We start from the raw sequence: 15,621 nt of genomic DNA, 5'->3' as shown, positions 1-15,621 counted from the left end.
ATAACAGTTTAAAAATACCCTCCGCTAGGATAGCCAGATTAACATTAAAATTATTAGATTTTGATTTTGAAATAATATATAAAAAGGGTAAAGAAAATAAAGTCGCTGATTCACTTTCTCGAAATGCAATTAACAATATTAAAAGCATAAATATATTTAACGATAATATTGATTTATTGACCAATTTACACGACATAAAAATACAACAAAAAAATGACCAATTTTGCAACAACATAAAAAAAGCATTAAAAAATGAAGAAGTACCCACCAACATAAAAAGAAAATCTAGGTTATTCACATTACAAAATGAAATATTATATTATAAAAAATACATACCCCCAAAAAACCATAACCTAATTCTTGTTATACCAAAAACACTAGTTAATGAAATATTAAAATCCTACCACGACTCACCTACTGGTGGTCACACAGGCATATCACGAACTATTCACAAAATTCAAAATAAATATTATTGGCCATCATTAAACAAAGACACCACACATTTCATCAAATCATGTGACGAATGTCAAATTAATAAAAAAATGAGTGGCAAGCCAATAGGTTTACTAAATCCAATACCCATAATAACAGGAAAACCATTAGATAGAGTAACGTTCGACTATTTAGGACCACTTATATCAAGCAATAAAAAACGTTATGTGCTAGTAGCTGTATGCAACACAACAAAATATATATTTAATAAAGCAGTTGAGTCAGCAACAGCCGAAAGTACTGCCAAATTTATAATAGAAATAGTATCGACTTGGGGCTGTTTTAGAAACTTTTCATCCGACAGAGGTACTCATTTTAGAAATAATTTAATCAGTGATATATGTTCAAATTTAGGAATAAAACAAACATTATCAACAAGCTATTCACCTCAAACACAAGGTCTAGTTGAAAAAATTAATGGGGTATTAACAAGTTCATTAAAAAATTATATAACAAATGGTGACCAATCGAAATGGTCATACTTTCTACCGTATATAACATTAGCATATAATGCCACACCTCAAACCACTACTAAGTACAGCCCGTTCTATCTTATGCATGGCTTCGAACCTACATTTCCAATAGATAATAAAATCATCCCTGAAAACATGCAATATCAATTAAAACAATCTCTAATTGAACTAAATAAAATAAGAGACAAAATACCGCAACGAGTTCATGAAGCTCAGATAACACAAAAAAAATATCATGACAAAACTCATACAACTATAAATTACAATATAAATGATTTAGTTATGGTCAAATTTCCATTTTTAGAAGTAGGCAAGTCTCCCAAACTAGGACCTATATATAGAGGGCCATTTAAAATAATAGATAAGGTCAATGAACTTAATTATAGAATAAAATTAATTTTGAATAACAAAGAAATTATCGATACCATACATATCAGGAGGCTAAAACCGTACCATAAAAGAGAATAAAAAAAAAATAATAATAATAATAATAATAATAATAATAACAATAATAAAAAGAAAAACAAAACAAAAATAATAAAACACTTTTCATGACTCCCAAAACTCATATATTACAGACTCATGGCACTGAAATAAATTGTAACGAATATTTACTGTAATTTATTGTAATAGATCAAGGAATCGATGTAAAAAATTTAATTGATGAACAAACCCTAAGCAAACTAGTCCATCAGGAAATATATAACATGTGGGGCTGGTTCACAAGTTTCGGCAACATAATGTCAGGCGTGTTAGGTTTAGTCATTATTTTCAAAATGGTCGTAACCTCGTAACCTTCATAAACACTGGGTTAAACATAACATTATTATATAACACATTTGGATGGAGCATCAAATTGATTGGTGGGTTATTCTCGAACGTTACACACCACCTGATGCATAACAAACATAATAAACAATACAAATCTAAAAATTCAGAACATAAAATAATTGAATCGGAAAAACAAAACAAAAATAATAAAGCACCAATAATTATTTACAATAGAAGACTCTCAGTATAAAAAAAAAAAAGGACAAAGATAATTATACTTCTCTTAACAAAAAAATAAAACTAAAAACTAAATAAATAACCAATGTTAAGTTAGAAAGTTAAGTTAATGTGCTAATATGTCTGTATAAAAAAAAAAAAATACTGTAAAAAAATAATTTAAGTTAAGTCAATATGTTAATATATATGTACACAAAAAAAAAAATATACTGTAAAAAAAAAAATAGTTAAAGTTAAGTTAATATGTTAATATGTCTGTAAAAAAAAAAATACTGTAAAAAATAATATAAGTTAAGTCAATATGTTAATATACATATATGTACACACAAAAAAAAATATATATATACTGTAAAAAATAATTAAAGTCAAGTTAATATGTTAATATGTCTGTACATCAATGCAAAAAAAAATACTGTAAAAATAATTTAAGTTAAAAATAATTAAATTATATACGTAAGACAACAAATGTTAAAGCAAATAAGTGCACAGAATAAGTAATAAAATATCTAGAGTAATTAACCCAATCTAAACCTATATGTAAGAATATAAATGTTAAAGCAAGTAAAAAAAAAAAATAATGTGAAACACTAACACACTCTAAATAAGAACATTTCCAATGTATACAAAACAATAAACTAAGTTATGATTGCTGTTACATCATCATCAAAAAAAAAAAAAAAAAACCAACTGTAAAAAAAGAAATATAGTCATAACCTTAGTTAAGTTTATATAATTTAATTTATAATAATCCTCTGTGTACTATTGCATAATAAAAAAAAAAAAAAAATTAACCTAAGTTAAGTTAATATAAGTATAAAAAATAAATAAATAAATAAAATATTTATTCAAAAAACAGTCAAAAATAAATAACACTAAAATAAACAAATAAACAACAAATAAAATAATAAAATACTATATAAAAAAAAAAGGGGGGGAAGTTCAAATAAGACAAACCCTATAGAGAAAAAAAAAATTAATTAAGTACAAAATACAATTAAGTAGTTATAAGTCAAACATTACCAACTCTAGCTAATAGTTAATAAGAAATAATATGTAAAATTAGAAACTAAGCAAACAATATGTCATTACATACAAAAATGTTAAAACTTAATAAATTGTAAAGTAATCATTATCATCCACCAGTTAGGAATCTTAAATTTAAAAATAAAATAGTAACATTAATACAAATAGAGCAACAATGGAATAGGAGTGGAAGAAGACTCAAGCTTCAGTCCTGCACACATACTATTCCTATATTATATGTAAGCTCAAATCATATTACACTCGACCCTTCAATTTTGTATAAAAAAAAAAAAAAAAAAATTACCCGGTTACATTGTATTCAAACTTTTAGAACTTTCAGCTTTCAACTTTCAACTTTCAACTTAAAACTTTCTCAACGTCACACTTGATGTATCACGCTGACACTCACCTGTGAGTGGTATTGTGAGGGCACAATACAAAAAAGCGTAGGGTGGATGTAATGATATGCTCACACATCATGATTGTATGTTGTTTAAATACTCAATAAAATAAATAACAGTCAAGTTGTCGCACGCAGATAACAGTTAAAATCCAACAAAAAAAACACCATTGTCCACTGATGAAAGGAACGATTTGTATTATTTAATCACATGGGAACTTATACGTAGTTGTGACTATCTGGCACAACACGTGTGAGCTATTTCGTGTGCCACCAGAGCAGGGGATGGTCCAATGAGGATCTCTGTTGCCAAAGACAATGCTAAGTCTTTGGAAACGCAGAGGCCTTTGGGGGAGCCACCTACAACCCTGGCTGGCTGGACCACGTCGTCTCCTTCCATCAGTGCATGAGCACCACTCTACAGTGCATGAGCACCACTCTCAAGTGCATGAGCACCACTCTCGAGTGCATGAGCACCACTCAAAACTAAAACAACCTCAAGAGTGCAGGAGCACCTAAAAACTTTTCAACACCAGACATTGCGAGCGACAGCTGGACCGTTTCTTTTTTAAAATCGAAATTTAACAGTGTTGTTTTTCTTTAATCTGAGTGTTTAATAAAAAACCTTTATTTATTTTATTACGTCAACTGCATATCAAAGACAGCTGCGAATAAGGTAAGGTGCATGCGCATCTATATTCATATATTTATATAATTTCATATATTATATTGTATTTATTAAATTTTTATAATTTAATAATTAACATTTTATTACTACGGTGTACTTGATCGTTCTCGAATCACGACCTCGAGAACCCTCCGACGATTAGGAGGAAGGTAATAGCGCAATCTTAATATTTATATCTAGTAATATATAACTATTGGCAGGCGCCTTAGTTATATAATAGTTATATTAACTTAATTATTTTAGTCAAATTATTACTCATTCTAGAGTTTTATTTTTATTTATTTTAATTTCTTTTCTTTTATTTTTGCGTTATTACATACCAAACAAGTTTTTACCAGTGCTATAATTATATAGCACATTATATTATATTTAAAATGGCATTAACTAAAACAAAAATCAATAAAAACTGCTAAACGTAATTTTTTAGCTATTGAGGTAATAATGTTATAGACAGTTTGTGTTAAAATGGGAAAAGAGGCCTAGGCCACAATTCAGAAGAAATTTTTAGCGTGGAACACATCAAGTAGCCACACAACATTGTGAGAATCTCCAGTTTTGTACAAAAAATATAAAAGACTTGTCTTGGGGCATTAATTAACATTTGATAAATTATTATAAGTGGGTTAATCGAGGTATTGTGACAACTGCACTTTTATAAGGCTGTATTTGTTATACTCAATTTAAATTCTAAAGTAAAATATGTGTTTTGTCTATGTTTAAACATTTTTATAATTTTTGATAAGTATAATTACCTATTGTTTATAATTCATTTAGGAGTGTCGTAAGGCAGTTTAAGAAGCATTTAAGGGGGGAGGTCGCGGAAATATAATATAGAATAAATAAATAAATATATAGAAATAGCATTATAATAATATTTATGGCCTACTCCTACCCCTTCAAATAACGAATAAACGCGCGTCCATATTTGTACCGTCCATCAGTATTGTACTGTCCATATTTTTACGGTCCAGTTTTGTACCATCCAGATTTTTACGGATTTAAAAATTTTTTATTCCAGATTTATACAGTCCGGATTTGTACCGTCCGGATTTGTACCGTCCTGAATTGTACTGTCCAGATTTTTACATTCCAGGTTTTTACAGGTACCCGAGCGAGGAATGTATTGATTTTACCATGATGTGTGTTTTTAATTTTTTAATTTTTTTTATGTCTGTCATCACGTTTTCGGGCAGTAAGAGTGCTTTGATTTTGACTTCAGTACATTGATCGATCAGAAAGTGAATCTAGTTGGTACTTTGGGGGATCAAAAGTAAAAAATTCTCAATATTTTTCTAAATAATCAGGATAAACAAACTAAAAATTAAGGGGAAAATGGGAAATTTTACGCACAATTAGTTTTCGACAAAATCAATTTTGGTTTTTGATGTAACTTTAAAACAAACGACAGCAGATACTTGAAATTTTCACTGAATGTTTATATAAGTATATTCTACCCACCATGCGATTTTCAAAAATTGTCGACTTAAGTTGAACTATTCATAGGCATTTGAAATTTTCGATCATTATTAGTTTTTAAAAAATTAATATCGATAAAAATTTATTTGTTAGGCAGAAAAGCTTGAAAATTTAATACAAGGCTTTTAACATATTGTTACATATGTTACAAAAATTGAATTTGGGGCTTGTTGTTTATGAGTTATAAGTATTTAAAGTTTTGATTGACAGAGTGGAGTGGTACGGGGTTACCCCGCAAAATGTTTGTCCACTACTCTGCTTGTCTAAACTTTAAATACTTATAACTCATAAACTACGAGCCCCAAATTCGATTTCTATGTATCAAAATATTTAGAAAAATATTTTGCTTTGGAATATGAAATTAATACTCTATGTTGTCATTCAAATAAGTAAAAAACTTAAAAAATTATAAGGATAAAAATATATTTTTTTAAATAAAAACGTTGGTTTTTTAACAACTTGAAACCATGTAAAAAAATATTTTGAAAAGTCAATAATTTTTGAAATAATGAGTGTTTTATAATAAATCAATCACCCTGTATATTATAGTGTATAATGTATTGCTTTTCTAAAATTAATGTAAATTTTCGTGATACTAGGAATTACCATGTTTACCTAGTAATTCATCAAACTGAGACGTGCCATCCTAAACAAGTTTATGAAACTTGCATTGCATCTATATTCTAGATTTAATATTATATCAGATATTAAATCGGATAAAGGATGACTAGTGGTGTAGATTTCACGACTTTGAAGACTTGGCCGTACCCAAAATCTCCGTGGTTTTGCTTTTTTTTAAATTTTTTTATTCACAATGACTACGAACGCCTCGCCAGCCAATAATACGTCCTGGTCGCACGTCGCACGACATTTTAATCAAAACTAAATAAACTAATACTGATTCAAATTGATTATATTTTGTTGCTGGTAAAAAGCCAATTATAGTTAGCCGAGCGGCTAAAGCCAAGCCGCCATTCCACCCGGCTAAACCGCGCGGCCTAACTGCATGCAGTGGGGACGCACCTTTAGGCAAACATTGGCAACGTACCTAATAGTTTTTACTGTCCTGCGAAAATAATATTACTTATTTATGTCCAGATAAAATTATGATCACTTTTTCAAATAATGCTAACGTCTCAAACAAATCATTCTAGTAGAAAAAGCTTAGGTATGTTTATGATACACAGCTTAAAAAATATTCTTTTATTTTACTGTTATAATTAGTAAACAAATGGATAGGTATTATTTAGTATTTAATTTATTTGTTAGAGTTGAGTTGAATATACTATTCTAATCCTATACCTAATTATTTGTGTTTCAAATTGCTGCATTTTATTCAAGAAATAAATCTTTGTTTCCTACAGGTTGTGTAATGAATTGATTCGATTCAGTAATAATATTCATTGTATCTTTTGCGAAAGTTAAATTATGAAATTAGTTGTTAACTAAATAATATTTAATCATAAATATAATAAAAAACTAATTTGCCTGTACCTTAATTTTAAATAAATAAATGAATGTATATGTAACATGTCAATTATATGAGGAAAATATAATATAACTGCAATTTAAAATTAATTTAATCTCAACAGTTGGACGCAATTTGAGTTTCAAAATTGGGAAATTGTAATTTTTAACCTACGAATACTATCTACCTACTGTTTTAACATTTTAGCATAAATACATTTTATAATTTTTTAATTAGCTGTACTATAAAACGAGTTATAGTTATTATTATTTACAATCATTTTTAAAATTGTAAATTGTTTGTATATTATCTTAAAATGATCAAAAAAGAAATGATTAAAAATTATATATTCACTTATATGATAACGTTTTCAAATATGCTACCTACATACAATATTATGTAATATGACTTACAATATTTAGTTTTTAACATATTTTTATGAACAATAATGGGAAATTAATTATTTGAGTACACGTAGTTATTAATATAATTTTTCAATGTACCTAGTATTAATTATTGATTAATTGATGCTGAAATGAAATTGTTACATTAGGACATAATAATGCAATATAAAAAAATTATTAAAAATGTTGATATATAATTCGTCTCAATAATCTACGAACAATTATTATTAAAAAACAAATTTGATAATATAATAATATAGTATTAGAATATAATACAATTTAGATCCTAGTTTTGACGACCAGACGGTTTTGGAAACATTGGCTTGACATCAAATCGCTGTGAAGGTAAGACAATTGCAGTCTGCTTAGTTTTGTCAATGCTCTTATTGATCTTGTTGATCTTATAGTTCTTATCCCAATCCGACTGACATTTGTCCATCGCCATTTGAAGTCCATGTAATGACGGATTACGATTTTTCGATGATGACTGAGAAGAAGACATGACGTTTCTAGTCCTATAAAAAGCATAAGGTCGTAACAATTATATTTAGGTATTTATTTTAATTTTCAAATTCTTTTGTTTTTGGTCAAATATTGATTAGTGATGAATAGGGCTCGGATTTTGTAGCAAATGCTTCTTTTGAGGGGAGTGTGATTTGATTCGTTCTGATATTAATGGATTAATTTTTTTTTTGCTAACCTAACCTAACCTAACCCTGATTTTAGATTCTGAACGAAGTGATGAGTGTATTGATTTTACAATGATGTGTGTTTTTTTTTGTTTTTGTGTCTGTGTATTACAGCATAACTAGTCGAAATAATGCTTCGATTTCAAACTTTGGGTGTGGTTTCCGATGTAAAAGTGAATATCCTTGGTGCATTATAGAGATCAAAAGTAAACATTTTCCAACAGTTTTCAAAAAAATCGAGAAAAACAATAAAAAAATGACAGAAAAACGGGAATTTTTACGCAAAACCAGTTTTCGACCAAATCGATTTTTTTATATGGTTGTAATTCAAAAACTAATAACTGTAAATACTTGAAATTCATGGTAGTGATATATATATACAGTATAATTTTCAAAATGTTTGACTTTTTTTGAGTTATTTATAGACCACACAATTTTTTTTTATTAGCATTTGAAGTTCAAATATTGACAAAAATTCGTCAAAACCATGAATATTTTTTTTTTGTGTTTGTCATTGTGAAAATGTGCTTATGACTGACGAAAATATTATATTAAGAGCTTATCAGGGGTGGACGCAGGAAAAAATTTGGGGGGGGGGAGTTTGAAAAAATAAGAATAATTACCATTATTTTGAAATAATTATTTATTGTATTTTATTAACTATTACGTTTTAAATTAATCATCCATTCATTACAACAAATTTTGGATTTATACCACATGCAATTACACAAGTAGAAAAAAGAGGTATTTTTTTATTTTTGTTTCAAGTATTTGTTGTATTTACCTATATATAAATTTTTTTTTAGGTGAAACCTTGGAAAAATGTATAAATATTGTGTTAGAAGCAAAACAAAAGTTAGAGGAAGCTAATGGTGAAGTAGCAAAATTGATTTTAGAAAAATGCAATCGTGTTCTTTCAAAGAATAATGGATGGGCAGAACTTCAATAAGTTAATTTGGTTCATAATGATACTGCATTAAACGTAAATGTGGAACAGTATGATTCAAATTATTTAGTATATATTGTGAAATATGTACCAATTACATCGGTTGACGTGAAAAGGTCTTTTTCTATGTACAAAAATAAATTATTAGCACCCAAAGAATGAGTTTTAATGATAGTAACTTGACTAAACCATATGTTTATATTGTCGTATAAATTAATATCAAATTATATTTTAGTAAAAAAGATAATCACAGTAAACGGGTGGTTACAATGTTAGATCATTATTATTGTTTTATATACTCAGATGAAAAAAATTATGGAAAGCTAAATATCTAAAGATACTATCGTAGTTCCGGGAACACGTAAAATCTGATTAATATGCGAGTTGATGTTACATCGGTACCGGCGATACAGCGTACAATAACTCAATAATGAATTGAACGGACGTTGTGAGAAACGTGTCAAGTCAAAAATGCTGATTGTTCAGGAGAAAAATTAAACGTTTCTATTCTTTAATTTGTTAGAATAGTTATTTCTGTCTCATAAACGTATTTATTTTCAGATTTTCATTCAACTTTAAATCTTAAATAATTTTAAGACTTTTGAAAGTGACTTATTGACATTATTGACACAAACAATATATGCCTTGACATTAATAACACCACTGATTTGGTTTTATAGAATTCAGTGGTATCATACAATGTAAAATTTTAAGTTGTTATAGGAATAACCTTTTACAGAAAAGTTTTTTTTTATTATTCTCAATTTGGTGTAAAAGATCTATAAAATGTATGATAGAATAATGAACACATACTTTTTTTTTAAACTAGGCACCTACTTAGTTTATTTGGTAACAACTTTGAAAAGAATAGTTTTACAGAATATTACCTATGTAAGAAATCCAATGAAAAAATCTATAAGTATTAGTACTCAGTATATTAATATACGTCAGTAGGTAGAAGGTATATGGTATATTATAAATATAATATAGGTACTTACAGAAAAAATAAAACTTAATATCTTAATACACCACATAGATTTTACAATGCAATATCTATTCATGTCTTTATATGACGATAAAATATTAAAAATCTTATTAGGTACTTGAAATAGCACGAGGAAATGGGAAATTCTAATATTGAAAAAGTTTATGGCTAAATAAAGTGAAATAATAATCATCAAAATAAAAATTCCCTTTTAGTTTAAATAATTGTGTAAAAACAAATAATAGTTAATAGGAACTTAATATTTTACTTAACATAAATGTTTCATAACTTGAATATAGTTTAAAAAAAAAAAAAAAAAACAACATAAAAAATATAACTTTTTAGTAGGTATAAACCTAACATTGTATAAAATAATGGGTACTCGACAAATATTAAAATTAAATAAAAAAATTAAATGTATTTTAACAATGGGTTCTTAAAAAAAAAAAACTAATTAGAATTTCACCTTCCGAGAATAAAATCAATATTTCTTACCGTTAAAAATGTTGTTAACTTAAATTGTTGTCTTGATGTTGATGCAGAAGAGAGCAGAAATAAAAATCTATATTATAATTTAATGTCGAACACTAAATGAACTGGGTTTTGACCATCACATTCTGATTTTCAGGATGGTTTTTTATCAAGCATCTTATCGAAGACAAATGGCTTGATGATATTATGGTAATGATTTAGTAATAGCTATTTGTTCACAAAAATGTCACCGATATGAATAATTTACATTTAAATTTAAATAATAATTTTGATAAGGATTAATGGATATCGATGTACTCTTACTTATTATAGCTATTAAAATAATTTTAATAAACTAAATATCTATTATTATCATTATAACATTTAGTTTTATCAAAGTAATTGTATTGAATTACTATAATTGTTCAGGACAACATAGAAATGTCACGGAAAAACATTTATGAAAAAATAAAATAAAATCACAGCAACAAAGTTTTAGACGCAGCCTGTAGCGACTTTGATAGAATATCAAGTCCAACAAGCAATCTATGGGTTGGTGGTGGGGGGGGGGTGGGAATGCAACTCCAACCAGTCTAGTTTGCTCGCCACCTGACCATGTGACTCTTTTTGCCATTCATTCTGAGATGTGCGTTATTAGATATCCTGTTAGTTGTAGGTAATGTAACGATGGTCGCTTTCTGAATTCAAGTACAATTTTTGATCGCCGTCACCGGTTCCAACCGAGCAAAGGTAACACCGACAATCAATCAAGTATTGTACCTAACGTAGGTGGGAGATGAACAAGTAATGCACGACGTCAAATTGAGTGAGCTGATAAAATCCACCAAGAGGCTGCCCCTCACGTAGTCAGTCAAGCAGCCCTACGCATAACTGAGTGAGCGTTAAAGTCCCCCCTGCCCACAACTAAGACTTGATAGCCTTGATGAACACGAATCGAATCGTCAAAGTTAGTAAGCTAGTAATTTCAGTCCGGTTCATCTTAGTCCGTGTTGACAGCTATGGGCCCCCATCTCCGGCCATCGCTTGACCTAACACTCTAAGTGCACAGCGTTAAAATTTAAAAATTCCTCATCTAAATTTTGATTCGAGTACTTCATAATTTTCAAAAAAATCTATAGCTACCTAAACAGATCACAAAACAATCAGATTATTCTCAATTATAAAAAAAAAAGAAATCATTATAATAATTAAAATATTATTTTAACAATAATCTTATCGATTTATTGAAGTTATTTAAAAAAAAAGAGTTAAAGTTTCAATAGTTGGTGGTTGACTAAATCGTTCGTTAGTTATGAATTCAAATAAATTGATTGATAAGCTACCCTTTTAAATATTAATTATGAAATTATTAGTTGGGCTAGGAAATGATACACTGAAAATATATAATATCGACATTAAAAATTAGCCAATAATGCTACAAAAAAAAATACAACTAAAAATGACTTGAAAATGTAAAAGTTTAGCTGAAAAACATTTTTTAAATCAAAAAATAATTTATCAATGAACACATTATTATATGTTCAGACAAATCAATTCTTAGAACAACTAACAACAACAATTTAATAAATATTGTTCTCATTGCTTCTGAAGTAGCCACTAATCCCCACTCGTTAACCACTTTAACAAAATCTTTTTTTTGAAAATAATTGGCTTTATTTGAAAAATTACAATCTATACAGTATGTATAATAAGTAATATTAATAATACATTTTACTACAGTAAACAATGAATAGTCACATGAGGAGGAAATCACACATTTGTGACACCTCTTACATTTATAAGTTTTCACTTAAGTTATCAAGTCACGACACCATTTTGTTGCCAAACCAAGATTTTGGACTTTACGCCACACACTTTGACTAAGATGGTAATAGCACAAATGTATGGAAACGGTGTCTTCAAAAACTTCTTCAATCGCTTTTATCATAGCAAGTTCAAAATCAATAGAAAATGACTTCACTGATGAACACGTGTTTTTGAGAGTCATCAAAAGTTCTACATAAACTGTCTGTGTTTTTTTTGGTAATAACGCATAAACGACAGATAAAGGTTTCATTTTATAAATTACGTGTAGTACATAAAGTTGATAAAATCCTTTAGGACATGACGAAATTACGAAAATGTTCCGTCCATAAAAACGTGACCACTTTGTGATAATATTTCTAGGCAGTCTTGAGAAGCAAATATAATTATGCGACTATTAATTGATCGATTATCATAAAATAAAAACTTTTGCTGAACAGCAGAATCAGGATTATGAAAATGTTTTTGAAATTTTAAAATTTTGCTTTTGGACGAATTTATCGTTACAATACCTTTACAATAATGTTTCTTTCGTTGAATACAAGTATATCTGTGCCCATCACCAACTTCTTTTTGGAACACATAAATATAATCATTAATTATCACTTTTGTTTTAATTATTTCAATAATATCGGAACATTCTGAGTCCATATTGAATGAATATTATGATAATAATTACTTTTAAATAAAACTGAGTACACACTACACTACAACAGAGTAACAGACACTAACTAGTAACTAATTACTATTCCCTAATGTCTATAGGTACTTACCTACTCACGATTATCGTCATTGTAATCGTAATCGTAATTGCTCGGTGTCAATTGTCCGTGTTCTAAAAATATCGGTTGCAAAAAGTCCGATATAGGCAAAACCGTCGGGTGTCAATTGTCCGAAAACCGCGATATCCATGTCTAACCACTATACTTTTAAGTATATATAATATATATGTTGTAGCGAGATACTACGTTTTGAAATTTCAACGTTAATCAGGTGGAATTTAGAATAGGCCTTAAAAGATCAATTATTAAGGAAATATTGAATGAAGAGATAATAAGAAATCGGGAGAAATATTAGTTTGCATAAAATCATAGGTATTTATTTATGTATCCCAAACTTGCGTAAAATTAAAATTATTTATTTAAAATGCCTATACCACCATAATACCACATAATTATTATTAGAAAATATGTAGGTACCTTCAATTTTTTAAATAATAATATATATATATATAATATATATAACAATAATCATTACATATTTACATATTCATTAACAAATAGCTAGGGTATAATGTTTTCCTTTTATATATAAATTTTATAATAATTATAAATATTTATCGTATTCTATACGAATGCAAGAGCGGAGTCGGTGTATCATTCTAACATACATATTGTATAAATAATTCAATTTAATAATTAAAACCCGCTGAATATCAAATATCGTAAGAATGTTAAATTCATAAAAAAAAAGGGATAGTAAGTGCAAGGCTGGGCAAGTTAACTAATTATTTTAACTCGTTAATTTAAGTTAATACAGAAAAATGTAAGTTAAGTTTAAAGTTAAAAATTAGTTTTCTTATTTATTTAACTCGTTAAAAGTTAAAAGTTAATTTGAAAAAAAAGTAACTTAACTTAGTTAAAAATAAGTTAATTTTCTTTTTTCATGTACAATAAATTATCATACATTTTTATCAAAGCTTAACAAATAACACAATATAATGGAAGTCTAACTATTTTCAATAAACATATGTAATTGTCATAATTACAGTAGGTACTTAGTAAGTACTACTTACATACTTCAATCAATTATAAAATCTAACAAAACAAATAAATTATTTCAATGTATTTTTTTTTACCTACACGTTAGATGAATTTTTTATCGATATTAATTTAAAAAAGTGGGTAAGTGGGTATCGCTCTGCTGTACATTGGGGTTGGGGTGGACCTCTGACTAGGGTAGGCTAAATTTGAATGCAATGATAGGTATCATTGTATATCAAAAACGATTCTGAACGAAGAAGGTTTATCTGTCTCGGACAAGGATGGCAAATAGGATTTTTTCAACGTGCCAATTTATGACATAATTAAAAAAAAATTTTCAGCCGTGCCATAATTATTTTTATTAACACAGAAAAATACAAATGAAAAATTAATGATTATAATAATGTAGACAATTATGTAAAAATAGAAATAATGTAAATAAATTATTAAAATATTATTATTGTTTGTTAGAAACCTTTTGCCTCATATTGGTTCAAAGCTTTTTTATGTCTGGTTCATATGATGTTGATTGGCAAGGCAATACAAGCTGCCGAATCTTCCTCCGTTAATCTGTTCCTAGCCTTTGAAAGTGTATGATTTAATACTGAAAAGAGACTTTTGCAAACATAAGTTGAAGAGAAAATTGTTAACAATGAAATTGCCAATTTTTTGATGAAATAAAAATTATCGGGAATATTATTCCATACTTCTAATATTATGTTGTCAACACCACAATCTGTTTCTTTGTTATGTATTCGATGACGATCCAAATTCTTCGATCGCATATTCACAAATTTATTTATCCAAATTGGATTGGTTTGCAAATCGATTAACTGCATTTATAAGTTTTCTAATTCCATCCAATTAAGATAATTTCTAGAAAATTGTTTTTTAAAGTGTCGATAAAATTTTTTTGGCCCTATCAAAATACATGAAAATTTAATAAAAAGTCCCTCATAAGTTATTATTATAGTGATAAAATAATTATAAGAATAAATAGGCACAATTTTTTTTTATTAGTATTTGAAGTTCAAATATTGACTTCATACGTAAAAAGCGGGTAAGTCGTGGATGTCGCTCTGCTGTACAGTAGGTTACTGTAATGGATGGGATTAAATTTGAATGCAATGATAGGTATCATTGTATACGAAAAACAATTCTGAACGGAGATAATTTGTCAGTCTAGGATATATTATATTTAAATATTGTCATATATTCTATTTTGAAACAAATATTTTATTTTTCAATTAATACGCATTTTGCATATGGCATGGTTAATCAATTTTTCCAAAAACATTGCATGTAGTTATCATTATAATTCATAATACCTTATATTATCATAGATATATACGAATGTCGAATACCTGGTTTGAGGATAAATCGTTATCATTACGTGATTTCATAAAAATTTAAAACTCAAACGCTCAAAACATTTTTCCTATAATGACGCTTCAAATTTTCTCAATAGCTATTTGAAGCAAAACTTATGGAAAACTTGGTGTTAAATTTTA

The sequence above is a fragment of the Diuraphis noxia genome, unplaced genomic scaffold, assembly GCF_037042655.1.
Source record: "Diuraphis noxia isolate RWA-SAM2 unplaced genomic scaffold, SU_Dnox_SAM2 contig0001, whole genome shotgun sequence".
Lineage (NCBI taxonomy): Eukaryota > Metazoa > Arthropoda > Insecta > Hemiptera > Aphididae > Diuraphis > Diuraphis noxia.
The sequence above is the reverse complement of the archived record's forward strand: the minus strand, read 5'-3'. Positions refer to the sequence as shown.